A 12,693-nucleotide genomic window follows, 5' to 3' on the forward strand; every position below is an offset into this window, starting at 1 on the left:
CAACTACTCGGGAGGCTGAGGCAGGAGAATCGCTCCACCTGGGATGTGGAGGGTGCGGTGAGCCAAGATCATGCCATTGCACTCCAGCCTGGGCAACAAGAGTGAAAATCCATCTCAAAAGAAAAAAAAAAAGAAAAAGAAAAAGGAAAAAAGAATTTAGTCCAAACTGTAGAAAATAATAAGAATTGAAAAACATAGGCAAGACTAGAATCTAATAACATGTGAACGATAGTTTATTTTGAAACAAACTTCTCTCTCTTCAGTTCCTGTTTTCACTAAAGCCAAATCATAGGATAAATTCATTTGAAAAATAAGTTTTAGTCTTATTATACTTAGCCAGAGTATTTGCATACAGTCAGCAAAAACAATTATTTGCTGTATAGGCTCCTCTTTTTCTTTTTCTAAAAGAACTTTGCTGGAACTTTATTCCATAAGGAATCTCAAATTTGACTTCAATGCCTTAAGGCATCCTGTGCCTGCAAGTACCTGTATTAACTTGGTAAATTCCTAACCTTGAGATCCCAAGAAAACCTGGGTCTTTTGGGTCTGTCAGAAGGTGACACTTTTTTTTTTTTTTTGAGACGGTGTCCCGCTCTGTCCCCCAGGCTAGAGTGCAATGGCACAATCTTGGCTCACTGCAACCTCCGCCTACTGGGTTCAAGCGATTATCCTGGCTCAGCCTCCTAAATAGGTGGAATTACAGGCGCTAGCTACCATGCCCGGCTAATTTTTTCACTTTTAATAAAGACGAGGTTCCACCACGTTTGTCAGGCTAATCTTGAACTCCCGACCTCCCGTGATCCTCCCGCCTCAGCCTCCCAAAGTGCTGGGATTACAGGCGTGAGCCATCACGCCCGGCAAAGTGACACTCTTTACTTACCACAGGTCAGGAACCTGTACTGGAACTGAGTAGACAAGGTATGAAGCTAGCATGTGCAAGGGGCTTTTTTTGGCTCCATATATCAACTTTGATTCCTTAAACGAGTCTGTATGTGATATGTCATTCCAGTCAAAACCTTGGTAGAATAACCAGTGTCTCCAACTGTGCCCTGTTTAAAATAAATAAATAAATAAATAAATAAATAAATAAATAAATACACCAAAAACAGATTCTTATTACTCTTATGCAAATACCTATACTGCATTAAGGTAAGAATACTCAACACTAGGCCAGGCCCAGTGACTCACACCTGTAATCCTAGCACTTTGGGAGGCTGAGGTGGGTGGATCACCTGAGGTCCAGAGTTCGAGACCAGCCTGACCGACATGGAGAAATCCCATCTCTACTAAAAATACAAAAATAAGCCGAGCATGGTGGCACATGCCTGTAATCCCAGCTACTCAGGAGGCTGAGGCAGGAGAATCGCTTGAACCCCGAAGGAGGAGGTTGCAGTGAGCCGAGATCGTGCCATTGCACTGGGCAACAAGAGCAAAACTCCATCTCAAAAAAAAAAAAAAAAAAAGCCGGGCACGGTGGCTCACGCCTGCAATCCCAGCACTTTGGGAGGCCGAGTCGGGCAGATCACGAGATCAGGAGATCGAGACCGTCCTGGCTGAAACGGTGAAACCCCATCTCTACTAAAAATACAAAAACTTAGCTGGGCGTGGTGGCGGGCGCCTGTAGTCCCAGCTACTCGGGAGGGTGAGGCAGGAGAATGGCATGAACCCAGGAGGTGGAGCTTGCAGTGAGCCGAGATCGCGCCACTGCACTCCAGCCTGGGCAACAGAGCGAGACTCCATCTCAAGAGAAAAAAAAAAAAAAGAATACTCAACACTAGTTTCCAAATTTGGGAGAAATCAGGTAGAGAGAAATATGCCCCCAATATTGTTCATAGGAGTATACTTTACTCAATTGTTAAAAGTTGTAAATTACTCAAAAGAAGTTTTCTTGGCTCTGAAAAACAAAGGATAAACAACATTTTAAGCAAAAAGTCATAAAAGGATGATTTCAGTCTTCTATTAGTTCAGCTCATGAGTTAACTCCTATTTGACTGAAATTGATGAATATTTCAGCTCTCCATGGAAGTCTTGGAAGTTTTTTCTGTAGTGTCATAACCTCCAAAACTTGCATTCAAGATAACTTGCCATAGTCCTATGTTCCTATGTTGATTATGAAATCACTTTTTTTTTTTTTTTTTTTTTGAGACTGATTCTCACTCTGTAGCCCAGGCTGGAGTACAGTGGTATAATCTCAGCTCACTGCAACCTCCGCCTCCTGCGCTAAAGTAATTCTCATGCCTCACCCTCCCAAGTAGCTGGGATTACAGGCACCTGCCACCACACTAGGCTAATTTGTGTGTGTGTGTGTGTGTGTGTGTGTGTGTGTGTGTGTGTGTGTGTGTATTTTTAGTAGATACAGGATTTCACCATGTTGGCCAGGCTGGTCTTGAACTCCTGACCTCAAGTGATCCACCCGGCTCAGCCTCCCAAAGTGCTGGGATTATAGGCATGAGCCACTGCACCCCAGCCTAATAACTAATTTATTTTATTTTATCTTATTATTTTTATTATTTTTGAGATGTAATTTCGCTCTTGTTGCTCAGGCTGGAGTGCAATGGTGTAATCTCAGCTCGCCCCAACCTCTGCCTACCAGGTTCAAGTGATTTTCCTGCCTCAGCCTCCTAAGGGATTACAGGCGTGCGCCACCACACCCGGCTAATTTCGTATTTTTAGTAGAGATGGAGTTTCTCCATGTTGGTCAAGTTGGTCTTGAACTCCCAACCTCAAATGATCCGCCTCCCAAAGTGCTGGGATTACAGGCGTGAGCCACTACGCCCGGTCCCCTGGCCTTCTTTTACCTTGTTTTATACATTGCCTTTAAATAAACTTTGAGCCGGGCGCGGTGGCTTAAGCCTGTAATCCCAGCACTTTGGGAGGCCGAGACGGGTGGATCACAACGTCAGGAGATCGAGACCATCCTGCCTAACACGGTGAAACCCCGTCTCTACTAAAAAATACAAAAAACTAGCCGGGCGAGGTGGCGGGCGCCTGTAGTCCCAGCTACTCGGGAAGCTGAGGCAGGAGAATGGCTTGAACCCGGGAGGCAGAGCTTGCAGTGAGCTGAGATCCGGCCACTGCACTCCAGCCTGGGCAACAGAGCAAGACTCCGTCTCAAAAAAAAAATAAATAAAATAAAATAAAATAAAATAAATAAATAAACTTTGAATTAGACAAAAAATATTTACCTTTCAGGAAGAACACAGTTTCTTTTAGAAAGAATGTTTTTCTTGTATATATATATAAGTATATATTATATAAGTATATACTATATATTATATATAGTATATAAGTATTATATATTATATTTATATATTACATTATTATATATTATATTATAATATATAATATATATTTATAAATATATAATATATAAATATTATTAATAAATATTTATAAATATATATTTATTAATTGGAACATAATAAATATCTATTATTTGATACGACTTTAAATTCTAAATTATGACAGGTGTGTCTATAAGTATTTATTTTATTACATTTTCCTTGAAGGGCCTTGGAGAAAAAGGGAAGCCTAAGGTTTGATTAAGTCAAGTCAACAAGCATTGTTTTCATTGAGTGAGGATAAACAATTGAGTAAGCCTTGATGAGACAAACGGTGGGAAATTGGAGCTTTTTCCTATGTAAGCAAAGAGGCTATCCTTAGACTTGAAATACTCTGGGGAAAGTGATTATTTGAAGTAAGCTCTTGGGTTGGGCAGGGGAGTGGTTTCTGGTAGATTTTTTTGTTTTTGTTTTGTGCCCCAAGGCACAGTCTGAAGAGGTCTCGAGAACATGTGACCTTCTGGTGGGTCCTTCAACCTTTGCTATTTACTAGTTTTATAGTGCTGTGGGAAACTGTTTTTTTTTGAGATAGAGTTTCACTCTTGTTGCCCAGGCTGGAGTGCAATGGCACGATCTCAGCTCACTGCAACTTCTGCCTCCTGGGTTCAAGCAATTCTCCTGCCTCAGCCTCCTAAGTAGCTGGGATTACAGGTGTGTGGCACCACACCCCACTAATTTTTTATTTTTAGTAGAGACAGGGTTACACCATGTTGGTCAGGCTGGTCTCAAACTCCTGACCTCAAGTGGTCCACCCGCCTTGGCCTCCCAAAGTGCTGGGATTACAGGTGTGAGCCACTGCACCCAGCCTAGATATTATTTTAAAAGTCAATGTGTCCACAAACCAGCTGAAAGTGTTGGAGTACACAGGTAGCCAGGCATAAGCAGGCAAGAGCGCCCCTGGGAAAGGAGTGTTTAGAAACACAGCCCACTGACAGTCTCCTTGAATATGCTGCCCACTGGCAGTAAGCAAAAAAAAACAGCAGTGGACCATGTCTGTATCCCCTGCACCTGGCCTTGTGGCCCAGAAGCGGACTTATCAGGCCCTAGACAGATATAACGGAGGTAGGGAATTTTCCCCAGTAATGTGCATGTGTACTCCTCTAATAATTTTCCCTAGAATACAGCCTTTGATGATTATAATACTAAAAAACAGGCCAGGCGCGGTCACTCATGCCTGTAATCCTAGCACTCACCTGAGGTCAGGAGTTTGAGACTAGCCTGGCCAACATGGTGAAACCTCATCTCTACTAAAAACATAAAAATTAAGCCAGGCATGGTGGTGTGCACCCATAATCCCAGCTACTCTGGAGGCTGAGGCAGGAGAATCACTTGAACTCAGGGGGTGGAGGTTGCAGTGAAGAGAGATCATGCCATTTCACTCCAGCCTGGTAGAAACAGCGAAACTCTGTCTCAAAAAGTAATACATACACACATACATACATACATACATAAAAATAAGACTGGACATGGTGGCTCACGCCTGTAATCCCAGCACTTCGGGAGGCCGAGGCAGGTGAATCACCTGAAGTCAGGAGTTTGAGACTAGCCTGGCCAACATGATAAAACCACATCTCTACTAAAAATACAAAAATTAAGCCGGGTGTGATGGCTTGCAGTTACCCATAATCCCAGCTACTCTGGAGGCTGAGGCAGGAGAATCACTTGAACCCAGGGGGCAGAGGTTGCAGTGAGCCGAGATCACGCCACTTCACTGCAGCCTGGTAGAAACAGTGAAACTCTGTCACAAAAAATAAAAATAAATAAATAAATAAATACATACATACATAAAAATAAGACTGGACGTGGTGGCTCATGCCTGTAATCCCAGCACTTTGGAAGGCTGAGGCAGGCGGACCACTTGAGATCTGGAGTTCCAGACCAGTCTAGCTAACAAAAATTAGCTGGGCGTGGTGGCAGGTTCCTGTAGTCCCAGCTGCTCTGGAGGCTGAGGCAGGAGAATCCTTTGAACCCAGGAGGCAGAGGTTGCAGTGAGCTGAGATCACGTCACTGCACCCTGGGTGACAAGAGTGAGACACAGACTCAAAATAAATAAATAAATAAAAATTTAAAAACTTATCTCCTTTTCCTCCAATATTACCCTAGGAAACAAAAAAACCACACACCCCTGAATGGAGACTTGGGGTGCTCATGAGACGTGTGACGTGTGTGCCAGCATGAAGAGTCACAGCACATTCCTGACCGGAGGACTTCTGGGAACATGCTTATTAGAAATATCCCTGCACAGCCCCTTCATGAATAATCATGTCAGAGTCTCATAAAAACGCTCTGCCGAGGATGAGCGGGGACAGACTTCTTTTCAGGAGCTCACCCTGTTTCTTCATTCAGGGCATCTCTTCTTTCTAAGCTCCTGTCTCTTTAAATAAAGGGCACTTACCTTTTAACGCTCTCTGTGTGTCTTCACTGAATTCAAGAAGACCGAGACCCAGAGGACTTCCACCCCACTCCTGGTAACATCTGGTGTTTTCCACTGGTGGCCTGTGAACTGTTCTTCTAGGTAAGTGCCCAAAAGCTGGTGCCAGATTCTCTGGTTGACGACCTCTGCGTCTTTCTGCACTGAAGAACCTCCTGCCCTAATGCAGTTCTTGCAGCTTTAAGGGGAGGGGTTTCTCCTCTCAGGCTCTGTCCACTAACAACTGCCCCGTACCATTTCCCTTCAGCCACTGTCACTCTGCTCCCTCTGGCTGATTTCTCAGCTTACCCTGGGGGTGATAAGCAGAGGAGGGAGGACTTTAAACTCCACACTGAGTAGATCTGAGACACGGTGACCCTCCCTGCAGGAGGCTTGTGAAGGTGGCAGAAAATCCACCCTGGCTGTGCAATGACTGGGGAGCTTCACATCTTTCAACGAAAACTACCATCCTGTGTTGAGTCGGCTCTTCTACGTGCTGTTCATGGCACTCCATTCCCCTGGACACAATATGCCACCACCGGTGAACAATCCCCCAGGTCACTCTGCTTACTCTTTGCTGTCCCTGTCCTCGTCGCCGAGCTTCTTGGAATTCCTCCTTCATGTGCAAGCGCCTTGTGGGGCCTGCTTGTCCGGGACCTGCTGTGTTTGCTTCACTGCCAGGCACCAGAGGCCTTTGCGCACCTGTGCTGAACTTTATACGTTTTGGTTTTTTTTTTGTTTTTTTTTTTTTGAGACGGAGTCTCGCTCTGTCACCCAGGCTGGAGTGCAGTGGCCGGATCTCAGCTCACTGCAAGCTCCGCCTCCCGGGTTTACGCCATTCTCCTGCCTCAGCCTCCCGAGTAGCTGGGACTACAGGCGCCCGCCACCTCGCCCGACTAAGTTTTTGTATTTTTAGTAGAGACGGGGTTTCACTGTGTTAGCCAGGATGGTCTCGATCTCCTGACCTCGTGATCCGCCCATCTCGGCCTCCCAAAGTGCTGGGATTACAGGCTTGAGCCACCGCGCCCGGCCCTATACGTTTATTTTGAGATGGAGTTCCACTCTTGTCACTCAGCTGGAGTGTAATGGTGCAAACTTGGCTCACTGCAACCTCCGCCTCCTGGGTTCAAGCGATTCTCCTGCCTCAGCCTCCCCAGTAGCTGGGATTACAGGCATGCGCCCACACGCCTGGCTAATATTTGTTTGTTTGTTTGTTTTCAGACAGAGTCTTGCTCTGTTGCCCAGGCTAGAGTGCAGTGATGTGATCTTGGCTCACTGCAACCTCCGCCTCTGAGCTCAAGCGATTCTCGTGCCTCAGCCTCACAAGTAGCTGGGATTATAGGTGCAGGTCACCACACCCAGCTAATTTTTGTATTTTTAGTGGAGATGGGGTTTCACCACATTGGCCATGCTGGTCTCAAACTCCTGACCTCAGGTGATTCACCTACCCTGGCCTCCCAAAGTGCCGGGATTATAGGCATGAGCCACTGCACCCGGCTCTAATTTTTTTTTTTTTTTTTGAGACAGAGTCTCACACTTTCACCCAGGCTGGAGTGCAGCGGCGCAATCTCTGCTCACTGCAACCTCCACCTCCCGGGATCACGCCATTCTCCTGCCTCAACCTCCCGAGTAGCTTGGACTACAGGCACCTGCCACCACGCCCAGCTAATTTTTTGTATTTTTAGTAGAGATGGGGTTTCACCATTTCAGCCAGGATGATCTCAATCTCCTGACCTCATGATCTGCCTGCCTTGGCCTCCCAAAGTGCTAGGATTACAGGCGTGAGCCACTGTGCCTGGCCTAATTTTTTTTGGTTTTGTTTTTTTTTTTTTTGAGACGGAGTCTCGCTCTGTCACGCAGGCTGGAGTGCAATGGCATGATCTCAGCTCACTGCAACCTCCACCTCCCGGGTTCAAGCAATTCTCCTGCCTCAGCCTCCCAAGTAGCTGGGATTACAGGCATGTGCCACCACCCCTGGCTAATTTTTGTATTTTTAGTAGAGATGGGGTTTCACCATGTTGGCCAGGCTGGCCTCAAAATCCTGACTTCAAGTGATCTGCCCACCTCAGCCTCCCAAAGTGCTGGGATTACAGGCACGAGCCATCGATCCTGGACTTAATTATTTTTGCTGTATGATCTTCCAGGAATCTTTTAGGAGTGGAAGAAGACATCATATTTTCCTCCATTCCTCTATTCATTTGTATCTATTATCCCAATATTCTTTTCTTTTTTTTGAGATGGAGTCTCGCTCTGTCACCCAGGTTGGAGTGCAGTGGCGCGATCTCAGCTCACTGCAAGCTCCGCCTCCCGGGTTCACGCCATTCTCCGGCCTCAGCCTCCCGAGTAGCTGGGACTACGGGTGCCGCCACCTCGCCCGGCTAGTTTTTTGTATTTTTTAGTAGAGAGGGGGTTTCAGCGTGTTAGCCAGGATGGTCTCAATCTCCAGACCTCGTGATCCGCCCGTCTCAGCCTCCCAAAGTGCTGGGATTACAGGCTTGAGCCACTGCGCCCCGCCTATCCCAATATTCTTATGCATTAAAGGGACCTTATTATGGAGTCCCTTCTCTGCAGACACCAGCAGGGACATGAGCACTGAGCTTCTTGCAGAACCAAGGTCACTGGGAATGGGAGAGAAAAGAGAACTACTCCCATGCTCAACATTCCTCCACCCTTCCTTGCCCAACACGGAGGTGAGGCTGTCATCCCTGCTGGGCATGAATCCTAGGAAATCTAAGAAACTCTTCGGATCAAAAAGAAGCAGAGGGGCCAGGCACAGTGGCTCACACCCATAATCCCAGCAGTTTGGGAGGCCAAGGTGGGTGGATCACCTGTGATCAGGCGTTCAAGACCAGCCTGGCCAAAATGGTGAAAACCTGCCTCTACTAAAAATAGGAAAGTTAGCCAGGCATGGTAGTGCACGCCTATAATCCCAGCTATTTGGGAGGCTGAGGCAGGAAAAAGGCTTGGACCTGGAAGGCAGAGGTTGCAGTGAGCTGATGTCGCGCCATTGCACTCCAGCCTGGGTGACGGAGCAAGACTCCATCTCAAAAATAAAAATAAAAATAAAAATAAAAGACGCAGGGACGGAAAGTGTGATACACATAAGTACCTGCGGATTCTGGAGCCCCAAGGGGAAGAAAGCTTCACCCGTATAGGCAGAGGCATGGAACACCTCACCTATGTCAATGTGTGAGACGCCGCATCTTTGTAAGGCACTGAATAGGTGGAGGGATATCTCCTTTATCCTACATTCTCCCGTCTTCTCTTTCAGATGGGTAACAAGATCGCTGTACCCCAGAATTCCCCTCTCGGATGCATCCTTCAAAACTGGGATAAGTTTGATCTCCAGACTATAAAACAAAAAAGATTGGTTTTCCTTTGCAATACAGTTTGGCCAAAATATGACCTAGAAGGGCAGGAAGACTGGCCAGTGGGGGGAAGCTTAAATGTTAACACCATACTCCAGCTTGACCTCTACTGCCGGCGTCACCGCAAATGGTCGGAGGTCCCTTATGTGAAAACCTTCATGATCTTCAGGGAAAACCCCGATTTTTGTAAAGGCTGTGAAACAAATCCCACCCTCTTACCTATCCTCAGTCATCCACTCCAGAGCCCTCAACCAGGAGGCCTCAACGATTTCCTGGTCAACCCACCTCAACCTCCTCTTCCTGAGACCAAAGAGAAAGAACAGGCACCCCCAGCTCCCTCCTCCTTGTATCACACTCTTAGCCTTGATGGGTCAGCCTCAACCTACACTAGGCCCCCAGGTCCCCGCTCTGGAATCTGCCCGCTACCAGTGGTGAGCAGACTAACAGGACCAGTCCAAGTCCAGGTCCCCTTTTCCATGCACGACTTGTCCCAAGTTAAGGAAGACCTGGGAAAATTCTCAGAGAATCCGGGAAAATTCCTGGAGGCCTTCCGTAAATTAACCCTCACTTGTGAACTAACCTGGAAGGATGTCGCCATCCTCCTCGGACAAACCCTCTCTCTGGACGAAAGACAGACCATTTGGGAGGCAGCACGTCAATGCGGGGATGAGCTCCACTTGGCAGACGCCAACTACCCCGTGGGAGCTACAGCTGTCCCCCTGCAGGACCCCAACTGGGACTACGATACCCCGGCAGGAATCTGCGCCAGAAATCATATGCTCCTATGCCTGATAGAGGGAATGAAAAGGAGTCAAGTCAAGCCTGTCAATTATAATAAATTAGCAACCATCGACCAAGGGCCACATGAGAATCCCATAGCCTTTCTCGAAAGGCTCCAGGAAACTCTTATCAAACATACCAACCTAGACCCAGGATCCCCAGAAGGACAACTGGTCCTAAAGGATCACTTCCTCACACAAGCTGCCCCAGACATTAGGAGAAAACTGCAGAGGCTGGCTTTGGGAACTAGTGCCCCCATGTCACAAATCCTCAAATTAGCTTCCTCAGTGTTTTATAACCGAGACCAGGAGGAGAGGGACAGGGCCGAGAAGAAGGAAAAACAGAAAGAAGAGAGGCAGGCTCAATTATTAGCTGCTTTGCAAGTCCACCAGCCCCCTCCAGGTTGCCCTAAGGATACGCTCCCAGGGAAGTGCTATCAGTGCGGGAAGCCAGGCCACTGGAAGGCAAACTGCCCCTATGGGCCAAAGGGGGAAAAGCCCTACACGGCCTGTCCCCTCTGCCGTAAGCTCGGCTACTAGAAAGGGGACTGTCCTGAGAGCCAAAAGGTCCCTGAGCCAGACAGCAATTCAATATGGTTTGAGCTGGAAGGGCCCTCTGCTGTGGCCGGCTCCCTGGTCTGACATCATCATCAAAGGGATGGAGCCAAGGGCAACTCTGGACGTAGCAGGTAGGACAATACATTTTCTATTGGATTTGGGAGCAGCCTGCTTGGTGCTGACCCCCTTCTCTGGGCAACTTTCCTCTAAATCCTGTCAAGTAATTGGGGTGAATGGCATCCCTACCTCAGAAGATTTACACCTCCTTTAGGTCATCTACTGGACTCATTACTCTTTTCCCATGAGTTCCTGGTAATGTCTGAATGTCCCACCTCCCTTTTTGGCGGGGATATACTCTCCAAACCAGGGATATATTTCACATTTACCTGAACTCTAGATATGTAGCTTCCCTTAAAGGTCCGTCTTTTCTGAAAGAATCGCCCATGATGTTGGTGAATAATCTTGATCTAAAATCACAAATAAATCTCAAGATGTGGGCCTCTGATATGCCAAGAAGGCCAACAACTGCAGTCCCTTCCACTTCCCTCATAAAATACAATACCCCCTAAGGCAAGAAGCTGAGGAAGTACTGCAGCCTACTACTAACTGATTCCTTAGGAGTGGCCTGGTAAAGGCCTGTAACTCACCTGTCACACACCCATCCTGGCTGTCCAAAAGGGCAATGAGGAGTACAGGCTTGTCTAAGACGTAAGAATCATAAACAAAGCTGTCATACCTATTCACTCAGTGATCCCAAACCTATAGATGATTCTGGGGGAAATGCCTACCAACGCAAAGGCGTTCACAGAGTTCTAGATCTTTGAGTCCTAGATCTGAAATATTTTTTTTTCTGCGTACCTCTGGACCCCGAGTCTCCATTTTTATTTACTATCTTTGAATTAATAGGTGACAAAGGGTTAAATTGCCAACTGACTTGGATGGTCCTGACTCTGGGTTTTACAGACACTCCACATTTATTTGAGCGAGCTCTAGCTAAGACTTAACAGAACTCTCTCTTGAGGGGGTCTCACATTTACAATATATTGATGATCTACTCATCTGCTCCCCCTCAAAATAACTGGCACAATGACATGCAGTACAGACTTTCAACTTCTTTTGTTTTTTTTTTTTTTTTTGAGATGAACTCTTGCTCTGTCATCCAGACTGGAGTGCAGTGACGTGACCTTGGCTTACTTCAACCTCTGCCTCCTGGGTTCAAGCAATTCTCCTGCCTCAGCTTCCTGAGTAGCTTGGATTACAGACATGTGCCATAATGCTTGGCTAATTTTTGTATTTTTAGTAGAGATGGTGTTTCGCCATGTTTGCCAAGCTAGTATCAAACTTCTGACCTCAAGTGATCTGCCAGCCTCAGTCTCCCAAAGTGCTAGAATTACAGGTGTGAGCCACCATGCCCAGACTTTCAACTTCTTGGCTAAAAGAGGATACAGAGCTTCCAAACAGAAGGCCCAATTAATCCAACAACAATTAATCTTATTCTTACTCCAGGAAAAGTCAGGCTCTCACCTGAAAAAATACAAGTCATTCAACAAATACCTCACCCTAGCACTCAAATGCAACTTAGAACTTTCCTGGGGCTAACAGAAGATTGTAGACTTTGGGTTTTAGAATATGAAGAAATGGCTAAGCCCCTTTAAGAATCTCAAAAGGAGGGAATGATAAAGAACCCTTATCATGGGCACCCTCACAAGATCAGGCATTTATCCAACTTAAAATTAGTCTACTGCAAGTCCCAGCACTGGGGCTGCCCCAAGTAGACAGACCCTTCCAACCTGATACATTTATATATACTTTTTTTTTTTTTTTTTTTTAAAGACAGACTCTCACTCTGTCACCAGGCTGGAGTGCAGTGTTGTGATCTTGGCTCACTGCAACCTCTGACTCCCTGGTTCAAAAAATTCTCCTGCCACAGCCTCCTGAGTAGCTGGGATTACAGGGACCTGCCACCATCCCCAGCTAATGTCTTGAATTTTTAGTAGAGACAGGGTTTCACCATGCTGGCCAGGATGGTCTTGATCTCCTGACCTCGTGGTCTGCTGGCCTCGGCCTCCCAAAGTGCTGGGATTACAGGCATGAGCCGGTGTACTCGGCGACCCTTCCAACTTTACAAAATGAAAATAGAAGGATAGCAATGGGAGTTTTAATACAGACTCTGGGTCCCACAAGGTGCCTGATGGGCTATGTCTCTCAAAGGCTTGATGGTGGCCCAAAGATGGCCT

The 12,693-nt window shown here is 46.6% G+C and overlaps 1 long non-coding RNA gene across 3 annotated transcripts in view; it reads right to left on the bottom strand.

Moving 5' to 3' along the window:
- LOC139360182 (uncharacterized) overlaps positions 1-12,693 on the bottom strand; it is a 108,917-nt gene that overhangs the window by 75,925 nt on the left and 20,299 nt on the right. Inside the window, exons 2-6 of one of the 3 annotated variants that reach the window (XR_011617387.1) lie at positions 10,843-10,923; positions 9,700-9,907; positions 8,929-9,101; positions 1,849-1,894; positions 881-1,049 (exon numbers count right to left, since the gene is read on the bottom strand). This is a non-coding gene — a long non-coding RNA (uncharacterized lncRNA). The remainder of the gene's footprint in view (positions 1-880; positions 1,050-1,848; positions 1,895-8,928; positions 9,102-9,699; positions 9,908-10,842; positions 10,924-12,693) is intronic. The other 2 variants (XR_011617388.1, XR_011617389.1) reach the window with 2 other exon arrangements.

This window comes from Macaca nemestrina, chromosome 20 (assembly GCF_043159975.1).
Source record: "Macaca nemestrina isolate mMacNem1 chromosome 20, mMacNem.hap1, whole genome shotgun sequence".
NCBI lineage: Eukaryota > Metazoa > Chordata > Mammalia > Primates > Cercopithecidae > Macaca > Macaca nemestrina.